Genomic DNA, 17,128 nt, shown 5'->3' with positions numbered 1-17,128 from the left:
CTACGCAACTTTATTCTTGTAGACACATGTTGGGCCTCCGAACGCAGAGTTTTGTAGGACAGTAGCAATTTTTCCTCAAGTGGATGACCTAAGGTTTATCAATCCGTGAGAGGTGTAGGATGAAGATGGTCTCTCTCAAAAGACCCTGCAACCAAATACAAGAAATCTCTTGTGTCCCCAACACACCCAATACAATGGCAAATTGTATAGGTGCACTAGTTCGGCGAAGAGATGGTGATAAAAGTGTAATATGGATGGTAGAAATATGTTTTTATAATCTGAATAAATAAAAACAGCAAGGTAACAAATAGTAAACGGGCACAAAAACGGTATTGCAATGCTTGAAAATGAGGCCTAGGGTCCGTACTTTCACTAGTGCAACCTCTCAACAATGCTAACATAGTTGGATCATATGATTATCCCTCAAAGTGCAATAGAGAATCACTCGCGAGTTCCTATTAGCAGAGAACAAAAGATAGAAATTGTTTTTAGGGTACGTACGAAACCACCTCAAAGCTATTCTTTCCGATCAATCTATCCTAGAGTTCGTACTAAAATAACGCAAGCTATTCTTTCCGATCGTTCTAATCAAGAGTTCGTACTAAAATAGCACCATATGACACACATCAACCAACTCTAATGTCACCTAGATACTCCAATGTCACCACGAGTATCCGTGAGTTGATTCTACGATATGCATCAAACAACTTCATGATCGTAATATTCAATCCACACAAAGAACTACAAAGAGACCCCAAAGTTTCTATCAGAGAAAAGATAATAAAAACGTGCATCAACCCCTATGCATAGATTACGCCAATGTCACCTCGGAATCCGCAAGTTGAGTGCCATAACATACATCAAGTGAATAAATATGATACCCCATTATCACCTCAAGTATTCATACCGCAAGACATACATCATGTGTTCTCATATCTGAATATTCAATCCGACAAGACAAAACTTCAAAGGGTAAAGATTCAATTCATCACAACAAGAGTATAGAGGGGAGAAACATCATATGATCCATCTATGTTAACAAAGCCCATGATATAGATCACGAGAGAGAGAGAGAGAGATTAAACACATAGCTACTGGTACAAACCCTCAGCCCCGAGGGTGGACTACTCCCTCCTCATCTTGGTGGCCGTCGGGATGATGAAGATGGCCACCGGTGATGATTCCCCCCTCCGGCAGGGTGCCGGAATGGGTCTAGATTGGTTTTCGGTGGCTACAGAGCCTTGCGGTGGCGGAACTTCTGATCTAGGGTAACCTCGAAGGGTTTTGGAATATTTGTGAATTTATAGGGTAAAGAGGGGGTGCGGGAGGCCATCGAGGTGGGCACAACCCACCTGGGCGCGCCTGGGCCCCCAGGCGCGCCCTGGTGGGTTGTGCCCCCCTCGGGGCACCCCCAGGTGCTGCTCTGGCCCATCTTGGGTGTTCTAGTCCATAAAAAATCTCCAACAAGTTTCGCGGTGTTTGGACTCCCTTTGATATTGATTTCCTGCGATGTATAAAACAAGCAAAAAAACAGCAACTGGCACTGGGCACTGGGTCAATAGGTTAGTCCCAAAAAATGATATAAAGTTGCTATAAAATGATTGTAAAACATCCAAGAATGATAAAATAACAGCATGAATACTTCATAAATTATATATACGTTGGAGATGTATCAGTGGCCTCTTCGTCCTTTCCCTCCTTGTGAGAGAAAGTAAAGGGGGGGCCCTTCCTCCTCTTGCCTTCCTCCCGCACTCATATATGGAAGGTGGGGGGTGCGGCTTGGGGAAGTCCCCAAGTAGGATTTGGCCGTACTTGGGGCTCCCCTTGGCCTCTCCCCTCTCTCCACCTATATATATGTGGGAGGGGGCGCCTAGAACAACTACAACAATTGCTTAGCCGTGTGCGGCGCCCCCCTAAACCGTTTACACCCCAGTCATATTTTCATAGTGCTTAGGCCAAGCCCTGCAGAGATAACTTCACCATCACAGTCACCACGCCGTCGTGCTACCGGAACTCATCCACTACCTTGCTATCATGCTGGATCAAGAAGGCAGAGGACGTCACTGAGCTGAACGTGTGTTGAATGCGGAGGTGCCGTACTTTCGGTACTTGATCGGTTGGAGCACGAAGAAGTTCAACTACGTCAACCGTGTTATTAAACGCTTCCGCTTACGGTCTACGAGGGTACGTAGACACACTCTCCCCTCTCGTTGCTATGCATCTCGATGGATAGATCTTGCGTGTGCGTATTTTTTTTGTTTTCCATGCAACGTTTCCCAACAGTGGCATCAGAGCCAGGTCTATGCGTACATGATATGGATGATTAGAACACAAAGAGTTGTGGGCGGTGATAGTCATTATGCTTAACACCAACGTCTTATTTTGATTCAGCGGTATTGTGGGATGAAGCAGCCCAGACCAACCTTAAATGTCCACGTACATGAGACCGGTTCCACCGACTGACATGCAACTTGTTTTGCATAAAAGGTGGCTGGCGGGTGTCTGTTTCTCCTAATTTAGTTGAATCGAATTTGACTATGGCCGGTCCTTGAAGAAGGTTAAAACAGCAAACTTGATAAATCACCGTTGTGGTTTTTGCCGTAGGTAAGGACAGTTCTTGCTAGAAGCCCGTAGCAACCACGTAAAACTTGCAACAACAAAGTAGAGGACGTCTAACTTTTTTTGCAGGGCATGTTGTGAAGTGATATGATCAAGACGTGATGTGATATACATTGTTGTATGAGATGATCATGTTTTGTAATATCGACAACCGGCAGGAGCCTTTGGGTTGTCTCTTTATTGTATGAAATGCAAGCGCCATGTAATTGCTTTATTTTATCGCTATGCGTTAGCAATAGTTGTAGAATCAATAGTTGGAGAGACGACCCCCACGCAACAATGGAGATCAAGGTGTCAAGCCGGTGACGATGGAGATTATAACGATGCTTTGGAGATGGAGATCAAAAGCACTAGATGATGATGACCATATCATGTCACATATTTTGATTGCATGTGATGTTTATCCTTTATGCACCTTATTTTGCTTATAATGATGGTAGCATTATAAGATGATCCCTTCACTAAATTTCATGATAAAAGTGTTGTCCCCGAGTATGCACCATTGCCAAAGTTCGTCGTTTCGAAGCACCACGTGATGATCGGGTGTGATAGACTCTACTTTCACATACAACGGGTGTAAGACAGTTTTGCACATGCAGAATACTTGAGTTAAACTTGATGAGCCTAGCATGTACGGACATGGTCTCGGAACACTGGAGACCAAAAGGTCGAACGTGAGTCATATAGTAGATATGATCAACATAGAGATGTTCACCATTGATGACTACCCCATCTCACGTGATGATCGGACATGGGTTAGTTGATTTGGATCATGTATCACTTAGATAACTTGAGGGATGTTTATTTAAGTGGGAGTTCATTTGTAATTTGATTAATTGAACTTAATTTATCATGAACTTAGTCTTAATAGTTTTTGCATATCTATGTTGTAGATCAATAGCTCGCGATATAGCTCCCCTATTTTTGATATGTTCCTAGAGAAAACTAAGTAGAAAGATGATGGTAGCAATAAAGCGGACTAGGTCTGTGATCTGAGGATTATCCTCATTGCTGCACAGAAGAATTATGTCCTTGATGCACCACTAGGTGACAGACCTGTTGTAGGAGCTGATGCAGACGTTATGAATGTTTGGCAAGCTCGATATGGTAACTACTTGATAGTTTAGTGTGCCATGCTTTACGGCTTAGAATCGGGGCTCCAAAGACATTTTGAACGCCATGGAACATGTGAGATGTTCCAAGAGCTGAAATTGGTATTTCAGACTCATGCCCGTGTCGAGAGGTATGAGACCTCTGACAAGTACTTTGCCTACAAGATGGAGGAGAATAGCTTAGCCAGTGAGCATGTGCTCAGAATGTCTGGGCACTACAATCACTTGAATCAAGTGGGAGTTAATCTTCCAGACAAGATAGTGATTAACAAAGTTCTCTAGTCACAATCACCAAGCTACTAGAACTTCGTGATGAATGATGATGTTTGCTAAGACTACGTCGGTGTTTCCCCCAGAGGAGAGGATGATGTAGCACAACAACGGTAGGTATTTCCCTCAGTAATGAAACAAGGTATCGAACCAGTAGGATAACCAAGCAAAAAAAAACGTAAACAACTCCTGCACACAAATAACAGCCACTCGCAACCCCACGAGTTAAAGGGGTTGTCAATCCCTTCCGGGTAATGGCGCCAGAACGCACGTGACGAGAGAAAATTGTGATAGATTGAAATAATAGAACGCAAATGAAATAAAGTGCAGCAAGATATTTTTTTGTATTTTTGGGTTTAATAGATCTGAATAAAAATGCAAAGGAAAAGCAGATCGCAAGGCAAATATATGAAGAAGAAGACCCGGAGGCCGTAGGTTTAACTAGTGGCTTCTCTCGAGAAAAATACCAAACGGTGGGTAAACAAATTACTGTTGGGAAATTGATAGAACTTCAAATAATTATGACAATATCCAGGCAATGATCATTACATAGGCATCACGTCCAAGATTAGTAGACCGACTCCTCCCTGCATCTACTACTATTACTCCACACATCGACCGCTATCCAACATGCATCTAGTGTATTAAGTTCATGGGAAAACGGACTAATGCAATAAGAACGATGACATGATGTAGACAAGATCCGTTTACCTATATGGCGGTAGATATAGATCTCGTATTTTTATCCTTAATAGCAACGATACATACGTGCCGGTTCCCCTTCTGTCACTGGGATCAAGCACCGTAAGATCGAACCTACTACCGGGCACCTATTCCCATTGCAAGATAAATAGATCAAGTTGGCCAAACAAAACCCAAATATCGGAGAAGAAATACGAGGCTATAAGAGATCATGCATATAAGAGATCAAAGAAACTCAAATAACTTTCATGGATATAAAAAGATATGACTGATCATAAACTCAAAGTTCATCAGATCCCAGGTTACATCATATGGATCTCCAACACACCATTGTATTGAGAATCAGCAAGAGAGAGAGAGAGAGAAAGCCATCTAGCTACTAACTACGGACCCGAAGGTCTACAAAGGACTACTCACGCATCATGGGAGAGGCACCAATGGAGGTGGTGAACCCCATCCGAGATGGTGTCTAGATTGGATTTGGTGGTTCTGGACTCTGTAGCGGTTGGATGAATATTTTGCCGACTCCCCTAGGGCTTCTGGAATATTGGGGTATTTATAGAGCAAAGAGACGGTCCCGGGGGCACCCGAGGTGGGCACAACCCACCAGGGCGCGCCTGGGCCTCCTGGCGCGCCCTGGTGGTTGTGCCCCCCTCGGGGCACACCCAGGTGCAACCAGGGCCCATTGCCTTTCTTCTGGCCCATAAAAAATCATAGTGGAGTTTCGTGGCATTTGGACTTCATTTGATATTGATTTCCTGCGATGTAAAAAACATGGAAAAAATAGCAACTGGCCATTGGCACTTTGTCAATAGGTTAGTACCAAAAATGGTATAAAATGATTATAAAACAGCATGGAACAATAAAAAATTATAGATACGTTGGAGACGTATCAACATCCCCAAGCTTAACTCCTACTCGTCCTCGAGTAGGTAAGTGATAAAAACAGAATTTTTGATGTGGTGTGCTGTTCATCAAGTCATATCATATTCTTTTCTTTATAGCATGGACATTTGGACTTTTAAGTGATTCAAAGCAATAGTCTAGTTTTGACATAATAATTTAGATACTCAAGCATATCAACAAGCAACCATGTCTTTCAAAATATCAATGCTAAAATAAGTTATCCCTAGCCCATCATGCTCAAACATTGATCCATTCGTGAAACACACTCGAATATTAACTACACCCAATACTTGAGCACGATCATATTGCCTCCAAGTTGGTGCTTTTTATGAGAGAAGATGGAGACTCAAATTTCAAAATAAAAATTGCATAAGGTAAAAGAAAGGCCCTTCGCGGAGGGAAGTAGGGATTTGTAGAGGTGCCAGAGCTCAAAGCGAAAAAATAGAGATAAAAACATTTTGGGAGGTGTATCCATCCCATCAACGAAAATGACTCAGAGTTCCGAACACTTTCCATGCTAGATATGCCATAGGCGGTTCCCAAATAGAAAATAAAGTTTATTCCTTTTTCCACCATTCTTTCACTTTCCATGGCTAGCCGTATCCACGGGTGCCCTCCATACCAACACTTTCCAAGGAATTTATTATTTGACAACATAAAGTAAATATTTTTTTGCATTTCGGGACTGGGCATCCCTAAAACCTTTGCCTTACTCTCGTGGAATGACAAGTGAATAAACACTCATCGTGAGAATAACACATCCAGCATGGAAAATATTAGCCACACGTTACCGTTCCGCGAGCGAAACAAACACACAAAAGAGAAGTTTATTTTGAAAATTAGAGATGGAACAAACAAATTTGCTTAGAACGGCAAAAAGATACCGCATATAGGTAGATATAGTGGACTCATGTGGCAAAACTGGTTTAAAGGATTTTGGATGCACAAGTAGAGGTCATACTTGGTGCAAAATGAAGGCTAGCAAAAGATTGAGAAGCGACCAACCAAGAAACGAATAATCTCATAAGCAAGCATTAAGCATAATTAACACCGACTAATGCACCACAAGTATGATATAATTTTCATTGCATGATTATTGACTTTCGTGCATGCATAGGGAATCACAAACCTTAACACCAATATTCTTACTAGAGCACAATTACTCATCAACATAACTCACATGTCACATCATCATATCTCAAAACTATTACTAAGAATCAAGTTTATTTGTCCAATGATCTTCATGACATTTTCTTTTTCTTTATCCTTCTTGGATATCTATCATTTTGGGACTAATTTTCATGTGTTGCTTTTCACAAGCTCAAACAAATATAAGTGAAGATCGTGAGCATAACAAATCTTCTTTCTCTCAAAATAATTTAAGTGAAGCAAGAGAGAATTTCTTCAAAATTTTACTAACTCTCAAACAGATCTAAGTGAAACAAGAGAGTATTTCTTCAAAAATAACAAAGCAGTCCGTGCTCAAAAAGATATAAGTGAAGTACTAGAGCAAGTCCTAGCTCATAAAAGATTTAAGTGAAGCATAGAGAGCAATTCTAACAAGTCAATATATAATTTTGGCTCTCTCAAATAGGTGTGTCCAGCAAGGATTGATGACTTAAAACACAAAATAAAACAAGCAAAGACACATATCATACAAGACGCTCTAAGCAAAACACATATCATGTGACGAATAAAAATATAGTCTCGAGTAAAATACCGATAGTTGTTGGAAGAAAGCGGGGATGCCACTCGGGGGCATCCCCAAGCTTAGTTGGTTGCTCATACTTGGATAATAGCTTAGGATGCCTGGGCATCCCCAAGCTTAGGCTCTTACATCCTTCCTTCATCCATCGTAAAATAACCCAAAACTTGAAAACTTCAATCACACAAAACTCAACAAAACCTTCGTGAGATCCATTAGTGTAAGAAAAATAAATCACTACTATAAGTGTTGTATCAAACCAATTCTTATTTTGTTTTTGTACTATATCTACTGTATTTCAACTTTTCTATGGCAAAAACTCATCAAAGAAAACCATAGAGCCATCAAAATAAGCACACAACACAAAGAAATCAGAATCTGTCAAAACAGAACAGTCTGTAGCAATCTGACTTTAGTGAATACTTCTGAAACTCCAAAAATTCTACCAAAATAGGACGACCAGGGAAATTTCTATATTAATCTTCGGCAAAAAGAATCAGAGAAAAATCTCTTTTCTGTGATTTATGAAAATTATTTTCATGAGCGCAAAGTTTCTGTCTTTTTCAGCAAGATCAAACAACTATCACCCAAGAAGATCCTATAGGCTTTACTTGGCACAAACACTAATTAAAACATAAAAAACACAATCATAATAGTAGCATAATTGTGCTAACACTCAATAATAGAAAGAAAAAAGCAAAAATAAAATTTATTCATTGGGTTGCTGATGTCTACTACGCAACCTTCTTCTTGTAGACGTTGTTGGGCCTCCAAGGGCAGAGGTTTGTAGGACAGTAGCAAATTTCCCTCAAGTGGATGACCTAAGGTTTATCAATCCGTGGGAGGCGTAGGATGAAGATGGTCTCTCTCAAGCAACCCTGCAACCAAATAATAAAGAGTCTCTTGTGTCTCCAACACACCCAATACAATGGTAAATTGTATAGGTGCACTAGTTCGGCGAAGAGATGGTGATACAAGTGCAATATGGATGGTAGATATAGGTTTTTATAATCTGAAAATATAAAAACAGCAAGGTAACTAATGATAAAAGTGAGCGTAAACGGTATTGCAATGCTAGGAAACAAGGCCTAGGGTTCATACTTTCACTAGTGCAAGTTCTCTCAACAATAATAACATAATTGGATCATATAACTATCCCTCAACATGCAACAAAGAGTCACTCCAAAGTCACTAATAGTGGAGAACAAATGAAGAGATTATTGTAGGGTACGAAACCACCTCAAAGTTATTCTTTCGGATCGATCTATTCAAGAGTTCGTACTAGAATAACACCTTAAGACACATATCAACCAAAACCCTAATGTCACCTAGATACTCCAATGTCACCTCAAGTATCCGTGGGTATGATTATACGATATGCATCACACAATCTCAGATTCATCTATTCAACCAACACAAAGTACTTCAAAGAGTGCCCCAAAGTTTCTACCGGAGAGTCAAGACGAAAACATGTGCCAACCCCTATGCATAGGTTCATGGGCGGAACCCGCAAGTTGATCACCAAAACATACATCAAGTGGATCACGTGATACCCCATTGTCACCACAGATAAGCACGGCAAGACATACATCAAGTGTTCTTAAATCCTTAAAGACTCAATCCGATAAGATAACTTCAAAGGGAAAACTCAATCCATTACAAGAGAGTAGAGGGGGAGAAACATCATAAGATCCAACTATAATAGCAAAGCTCGCGATACATCAAGATCGTGCAAAATCAAGAACACGAGAGAGAGAGAGAGATCAAACACATAGCTACTCGTACATACCCTCAGCCCCGAGGGTGAACTACTCCCTCCTCGTCATGGAGAGCGCTGGGATGATGAAGATGGCCACCGGTGAGGGATCCCCCCCTCCGGCAGGGTGCCGGAACAGGGTCCCGATTGTTTTTTGGTGGCTACAAAGGCTTGCGGCTGCGGAACTCCCGATCTATTCTATTGCTAAAGGTTTTTAGGGTATATGGACATATATAGGCGAAAGAAGTCGGTCAGGGAGCCACGAGGGGCCCACGAGGGTGGAGGGCGTGCCCAGGGGGGTGGGCGCGCCCCCTGCCTCGTGCCTTCCTCGTTGCTTCCCTTACGTACACTCCAAGTCTTCTGGATTGCTTCCGTTCCAAAAATAACTCTCCCGAAGGTTTCATTCCGTTTGGACTCCGTTTGATATTCTTTTTCTGTGAAACACTGAAACAAGGAGAAAAACATAAACTGGCACTGGGCTCTGGGTTAATAGGTTAGTCCCAAAAATAATATAGAAGTGTTTAATAAAGCCCATTAAACATCCAAAACAGAATATATAATAGCATGGAACAATAAAAAATTATAGATACGTTGGAGACGTATCAGCATCCCCAAGCTTAATTCCTGCTCGTCCTCGAGTAGGTAAATGATAAAAACAGAATTTTTGATGTGGAATGCTACCTAACATATTTGTCAATGTAATCTTCTTTATTGTGACAAGAATATTTAGATCCATAAGATTCAAAACAAAAGTTTAATATTGACATGAAAACAATAATACTTCAAGCATACTAACAAAGCAATCATGTCTTCTCAAAATAACATGGCCAAAGAAAGCTATCCCTACAAAACCATATAGTCTAGCTATGCTCTATCTTCATCACATAAAATATTTAAATCATGCACAACCCCGATGACAAGCCAAGCAATTGTTTCATACTTTTGATGTTCTCAAACTTTTTCAATTTTCACGCAATACATGAGCATGAGCCATGGACATAGCACTATAGGTGGAATAGAATGGTGGTTGTGGAAAAGACAAAAAGGAGAAGATAGTCTCACATCAACTAGGCGTATCGACAGGCTATGGAGATGCCCATCAATAGATATCGATGTGAGTGAGTAGGGATTGCCATGCAACGGATGCACTAGAGCTATAAGTGTATGAAAGCTCAACAAAAGAAACTAAGTGGGTGTGCATCCAACTCGCTTGCTCACGAAGACCTAGGGCATTTTGAGGAAGCACATCATTGGAATATACAAGCCAAGTTCTATAATGAAAGATTCCCACTAGTATATGAAAGTGACAACATAGGAGATTCTCTATCATGAAGATCATGGTGCTACTTTGAAGCACAAGTGTGGTAAAAGGATAGTAGCATTGCCCCTTCTCTCTTTTTCTCTCATTTTTTTGTTTTTTTGTTTTTTTGGGCCTTCTCTTTTTTTATGGCCTCTTTTTTTTTTCTTTTTTTCGTCCGGAGTCTCATCCCGACTTGTGGGGGAATCATAGTCTCCATCATCCTTTCCTCACTGAGATAATGCTCTAATAATGATGATCATCACACTTTTATTTACTTACAACTCAAGGATTACAACTCAATACTTAGAACAAAAATATGACTCTATATGAATGACTCCGGCGGTGTACCGGGATGTGCAATGACTCATGAGTGACATGTATGAAAGAATTATGAGCGGTGGCTTTGCCACAAATACGATGTCAACTACATGATCATGCAAAGCAATATGACAATGATGGAGCGTGTCATAATAAACGGAACGGTTGAAAGTTGCATGGCAATATATCTCGGAATGGCTATGGAAATTCCATAATAGGTAGGTATGGTGGCTGTTTTGAGGAAGGTATATGGTGGGTGTATGATACCGGCGAAAGGTGCGCGGTATTAGAGAGGCTAGCAATGGTGGAAGGGTGAGAGTGCGTATAATCCATGGACTCAACATTAGTCATAAAGAACTCATATACTTATTGCAAAAATCTATTAGTTATCGAAACGAAGTACTATGCGCATGCTCCTAGGGGGATAGATTGGTAGGAAAAGACCATCGCTCGTCCCCGACCGCCACTCATAAGGAAGACAATCAATAAATAAATCATGCTCCGACTTCATCACATAACGGTTCACCATACGTGCATGCTACGGGAATCACAAACTTTAGAACAAGTATTTCTCAAATTCACAACTACTCAACTAGCATGACTCTAATATCACCATCTTCATATCTCAAAACAATTATCAAGCATCAAACTTCTCTTAGTATTCAATGCACTTTATATGAAAGTTTTTATTATACCTATCTTGGATGCTCATCACATTAGGACTAATTTTATAGCCAAAGAAAATTAACATGCTGTTTAGGACTCTCAAAATAATATAAGTGAAGCATGAGAGTTCATATATTTCTTCAAAATAAAACCACCATTGTGCTCTAAAAGATATAAGTGAAGCACTAGAGCAAACGACAAACTACTCCGAAAAATATATGTGAAGATCAATGAGTAGTCGAATAATTATGTAACTATGTGAAGACTCTCTAACATTTAAGAATTTCAGATCTTGGTATTTTATTCAAACAGAAAGCAAAGCCAAAGAAAATAAAATGACGCTCCAAGCAAAACACATATCATGTGGTGAATAAAATATAGCCCCAAGTAAAGTTACCGATGAACGAAGACGAAAGAGGGGATGCCTTCCGGGGCATCCCCAAGCTTAGGCTCTTGGTTATCCTTGAATATTACCTTGGGGTGCCTTGGGCATCCCCAAGCTTAGGCTCTTGCCACTCCTTATTCCATAGTCCATCGAATCTTTACCCAAAACTTGAAAACTTCACAACACAAAACTTAACAGAAAACTCGTAAGCTCCGTTAGCGAAAGAAAACAAAACACCACTTCAAGGTACTGTAATGAACTCATTCTTCATTTATATTGGTGTTAAACCTACTGTATTCCAACTTCTCTATGGTTTATAAACTATTTTACTAGCCATAGATTCATCAAAATAAGCAAACAACACACGAAAAACAGAATCTGTCAAAAACAGAACAGTCTGTAGTAATATGTATCAAACGTATACTTCTGGAACTCCAGAAATTCTGAAATAATTGGACCTGAGGAATTTGTCTAGTAATCATCTGCAAAAAGAATCAACTAAATAGCACTCTCCAGTAAAAAGTTTAGCTAATCTCGTGAGCGCTAAAGTTTCTGTTTTTTACAGCAAGATCATAAAGACTTCACCCAAGTCTTCCCAAAGGTTCTACTTGGCACACACACTAATTAAAACATAAAACCACATCTAACCAGAGGCTAGATAGATTATTTATTCCTAAACAGAACCAAAAAGCAAGAAACTAAAATAAAATTGGGTTGCTTCCCAACAAGCGCTAACGTTTAACGCCCCTAGCTAGGCATGATGATTTCAATGATGCTCACATAAAAGATAAGAATTGAAACACAAAGAGAGAATCATGAAGAATATGACTAGCACATTTAAGTCTAACCCACTTCCTATGCATAGGGATTTTGTGAGCAAACAACTTATGGGAACGATAATCAACTAGCATAGGAAGGCAAAACAAGCATAACCTCAAAACTTTAAGCACATAGCGAGGAAACTTGATATTATTGCAATTCATACAAGCATATGTTCCTCCCTCATAATAATTTTCAGTAGCATCATGAATGAATTCAATAATATAACCAACACATAAAGCATTCTTTTCATGATCTACGAGTATAGAATTTTCACCACTCTCCACATAAGCAAAATTCTTCTCATTCGGAATAGTGGGAGTATCATAAGGAAGTCGAATACTATAAATTGTTTCCTCATTAAAAGAGTAATGTTCAGAAAAAGGGTAATCATAATCATGACAAGTTTTATAGATATAATCATCACTACTTTTTATAGCATAAGTGTCATCACAATAATCATCATAAGTAGCAACTTTGTTCTCATCATAATCAATTGAAACCTCTTCCAAGATAGTGGAATCATTACTAAATAAAGTCACGACCTCTCCAAATCCACATTCATCAATATAATCAACATAAGTAGGAGGCATGCTATCATCATTATAAATTTGCATATCAAAACTTGGGAGGCTAAAAATATCATCTTCATTAAACGTAACATCCCCAAGCTTGGGACAAACATTAATTTCAGCAAATATATTCTCAAACATGTCATTCTCATCAAACATAGCATCCCCAAGCTTGGGCCTTTTCATATCATAAGCATAATCACTCTCATCATTAATAGTATGGATAGCACTAATAATATAGCAAACATTATTATCATATTCTTCCAAGCAAGTGCCAAAAAGATTTTTAAGATCATAAGAAGTATCATTATCTTCCCAATCATAATCATCACAACAAGCAATAGGCATAACGAGATCATCATCAAGTGCATCATCTTCCACAACTATTTTTGATTCATTTTCATGAGGCACAACAATAATAGGAGCAACATTATTTGGGAGAGATATCTTTTTTACCTCTCTTCCTTTTTCTTTTCTTCTTCTTCACCACATCATGTGTGGGTTCAATCCTCTTTTTGGAGCTCCTTATTAATGAGATTGGTTGAATAGAAGGCTCCTCCTCGTTACCTGATTCATCATAAGAAATAATAGGAGGATATTGGGAAGTCTCTTCCCTTTCATTAGTATTTTCTTCATCTTCTATTTGTTTTCTTGTCTTTATGTAATTGGCAATATAAGGATTTTCAATGCAATTCACCGCACAATACATATAAATTTTCTCTAGATCAAAATCAAGAAGTTTATAACGAGCAAATTCTGGAAGATGCTTAGTTATATGTTTCATTTCTTCCTAACCCATAATCAAACTAAGTTCATTATAATGTGCAAGGGAAATCAAGTCATCACAATTTTTGGACACGATTAGATCATGAAACAATTTGCATCGGATAGTTAAATGACCCCGTTCATTGCAAAGTTCAGAAGTACGACTAAGAAAATTTAAATTTTCAGCACAAACATCTAGCCTTTCTTGCAACAATTTAGTTTCTAAATGCTTATGCCTCTTGCAATATCTATCTTCCCTATTTGGTGTGTACTTGCAAACCCAATGCACTCCACAAAAATTGACATGTTTATAGGAGACATTTTCATCATAACTAGTGCAATCATCATTAGTACTATGGATATTCAAAGAGTTCATACTAACAACATTGCAATCATGCTCATCATTCAAAGATTTAGTGCCAAACATTTTATACACTTTTTCTTCTAGCACTTGAGCACAATTTTCCTTTTCATCATACTTACGAAAGATATTAAAAAGATGAAGCGTATGAGACAAACTCAATTCCATTTTTTGTAGTTTTCTTTTATAGACTAAACTAGTGATAAAACAAGAAACTAAAAGATTCGATTGCAAGATCTAAAGATATACCTTCAAGCACTCACCTCCCCGGCAACGGCGCCAGAAAAGAGCTTGATGTCTACTACGCAACCTTCTTCTTGTAGACGTTGTTGGGCCTCCAAGGGCAGAGGTTTGTAGGACAGTAGCAAATTTCCCTCAAGTGGATGACCTAAGGTTTATCAAACCATGGGAGGCGTAGGATGAAGATGGTCTCTCTCAAGCAACCCTGCAACCAAATAACAAAGAGTCTCTTGTGTCCCCAACACACCCAATACAATGGTAAATTGTATAGGTGCACTAGTTCGGCGAAGAGATGGTGATACAAGTGCAATATGGATGGTAGATATAGGTTTTTGTAATCTGCAAATATAAAAAACAGCAAGGTAACTAATGATAAAAGTGAGCGTAAACAGTATTGCAATGCTAGGAAACAAGGCCTAGGGTTCATACTTTCACTAGTGCAAGTTCTCTCAACAATAATAACATAATTGGATCATATAACTATCCCTCAACATGCAACAAAGAGTCACTCCAAAGTCACTAATAGTGGAGAACAAACGAAGAGATTATTGTAGGGTACGAAACCACCTCAAAATTATTCTTTCGGATCGATCTATTCAAGAGTTCGTACTAGAATAACACCTTAAGACACATATCAACCAAAACCCAATGTCACCTAGATACTCCAATGTCACCTCAAGTATCCGTGGGTATGATTATACGATATGCATCACACAATCTCATATTCATCTATTCAACCAACACAAAGTACTTCAAAGAGTGCCCCAAAGTTTTTACCGGAGAGTCAAGACGAAAACATGTGCCAACCCCTATGCATAGGTTCATGGGCGGAACCCGCAAGTTGATCACCAAAACATACATCAAGTGGATCACGTGATACCCCATTGTCACCACAGATAAGCACGACAAGACATACATCAAGTGTTCTCAAATCCTTAAAGACTCAATCCGATAAGATAACTTCAAAGGGAAAACTCAATCCATTACAAGAGAGTAGAGGGGGAGAAACATCATAAGATCCAACTATAATAGCAAAGCTCACGATACATCAAGATCGTGCCAAATCAAGAACACGAGAGAGAGAGAGAGATCAAACACATAGCTACTGGTACATACCCTCAGCCCCGAGGGTGAACTACTCCCTCCTCGTCATGGAGAGCGCCGGGATGATGAAGATGGCCACCGGTGAGGGATGCCTCCCTCCGGCAGGGTGCCGGAACAGGGTCCCGATTGGTTTTTGGTGGCTACAGAGGCTTGCGGCGGCGGAACTCCCGATCTATTCTGTTGCCGAAGGTTTTTAGGGTATATGGACATATATAGGCGAAAGAAGTCGGTCAGGGGAGCCACGAGGGGCCCACGAGGGTGGAGGGCGCGCCCAGGGGGTGGGCACGCCCCCTGCCTCGTGCCTTCCTCGTTGCTTCCCTTACGTACACTCCAAGTCTTCTGGATTGCTTCCATTCCAAAAATAACTCTCCCGAAGGTTTCATTCCGTTTGGACTCCGTTTGATATTCCTTTTCTGCGAAACACTGAAGTAAGGAGAAAAACATAAACTGGCACTAGGCTCTTGGTTAATAGGTTAGTCCCAAAAATAATATAAAAGTGTTTAATAAAGCCCATTAAACATCCAAAACAGAATATATAATAGCATGGAACAATAAAAAATTATAGATACGTTGGAGACGTATCAGTTGCCTCCCAACAAGCGCTGTAGTTTTACGCCCTTAGCTAGGCATAAAGCAAGGATCTAAGTTTTGTCTTCTTTGTCCAACTCTTCAATCAAACACTTAGAATCCCTCAAAGATTTAGCATAAAGATTTTCAGTAAAAACACTCCTAGGAATAAATTCAAAGATTTCATTCTTGCAAAAAGGATCTCTTATCACCTCAACAAAATCAGGGTGGATACTAATCATCTTAAAATCTTCTTTATTGCCACTACTAGAAGTTGCACCCTTGTTCTTGGTAACTTTGCCTATTTTTATAAAAAAAATTGGTGGTTTTAGTGGAAGCAAAAGCCGTGCTTAGATTACTAAAGATTTCCTCTAGTTTATCAATCCGTGATGGGCTTTCGTCTATTCTTGCATGGATTAAGGTACCCTTTTCTTTTAGAAATTTAAAAATTTCTCCCGCTTTTGACCCAATCTTAGTGGAACAATTATGCATATTTTTATCTAAAATTCTCATATGATCTTCGGTGAGCATTTTCTTTTCACTAGCATCTAATCTTTCCATAACATGCTCAAGAGTCAAAGGTGTTTCATTAATCATAAGAGGTGGTGAGCCCACTAAATTTCCCAAAGCATTAAAGGCATCAAGAGAGGGACACATCAAGAAATTTCCACCGGTAATCGTATCAAGGACGAATCTATACCAAGTGGTGATGCCAACATAAAAGCAACAAAGAAGAACAACAGTAGATTGCTTACGAATAGATCTATTATGAGCGTTGCAAACTCTATACGAGGCATCTTTTAGATTTTCTCCTCCCCTTTGTTTAAAGTTGAGAACCTCGTTCTCGGGAGTGCAAGCAATAGAGGAAGAACTGTCCATAACGGCAAACAAGATCTCACACACAAAAATAGACCCGGCAAGAAAACGGCGAACGGAAAAAGAGAGGCGAATAAAACGACAA

This window comes from Aegilops tauschii, chromosome 6, assembly GCF_002575655.3.
Source record: "Aegilops tauschii subsp. strangulata cultivar AL8/78 chromosome 6, Aet v6.0, whole genome shotgun sequence".
In the NCBI taxonomy this organism is placed as follows: Eukaryota; Viridiplantae; Streptophyta; class Magnoliopsida; order Poales; family Poaceae; genus Aegilops; species Aegilops tauschii.
Note: the sequence above shows the minus strand (reverse complement) of the source record.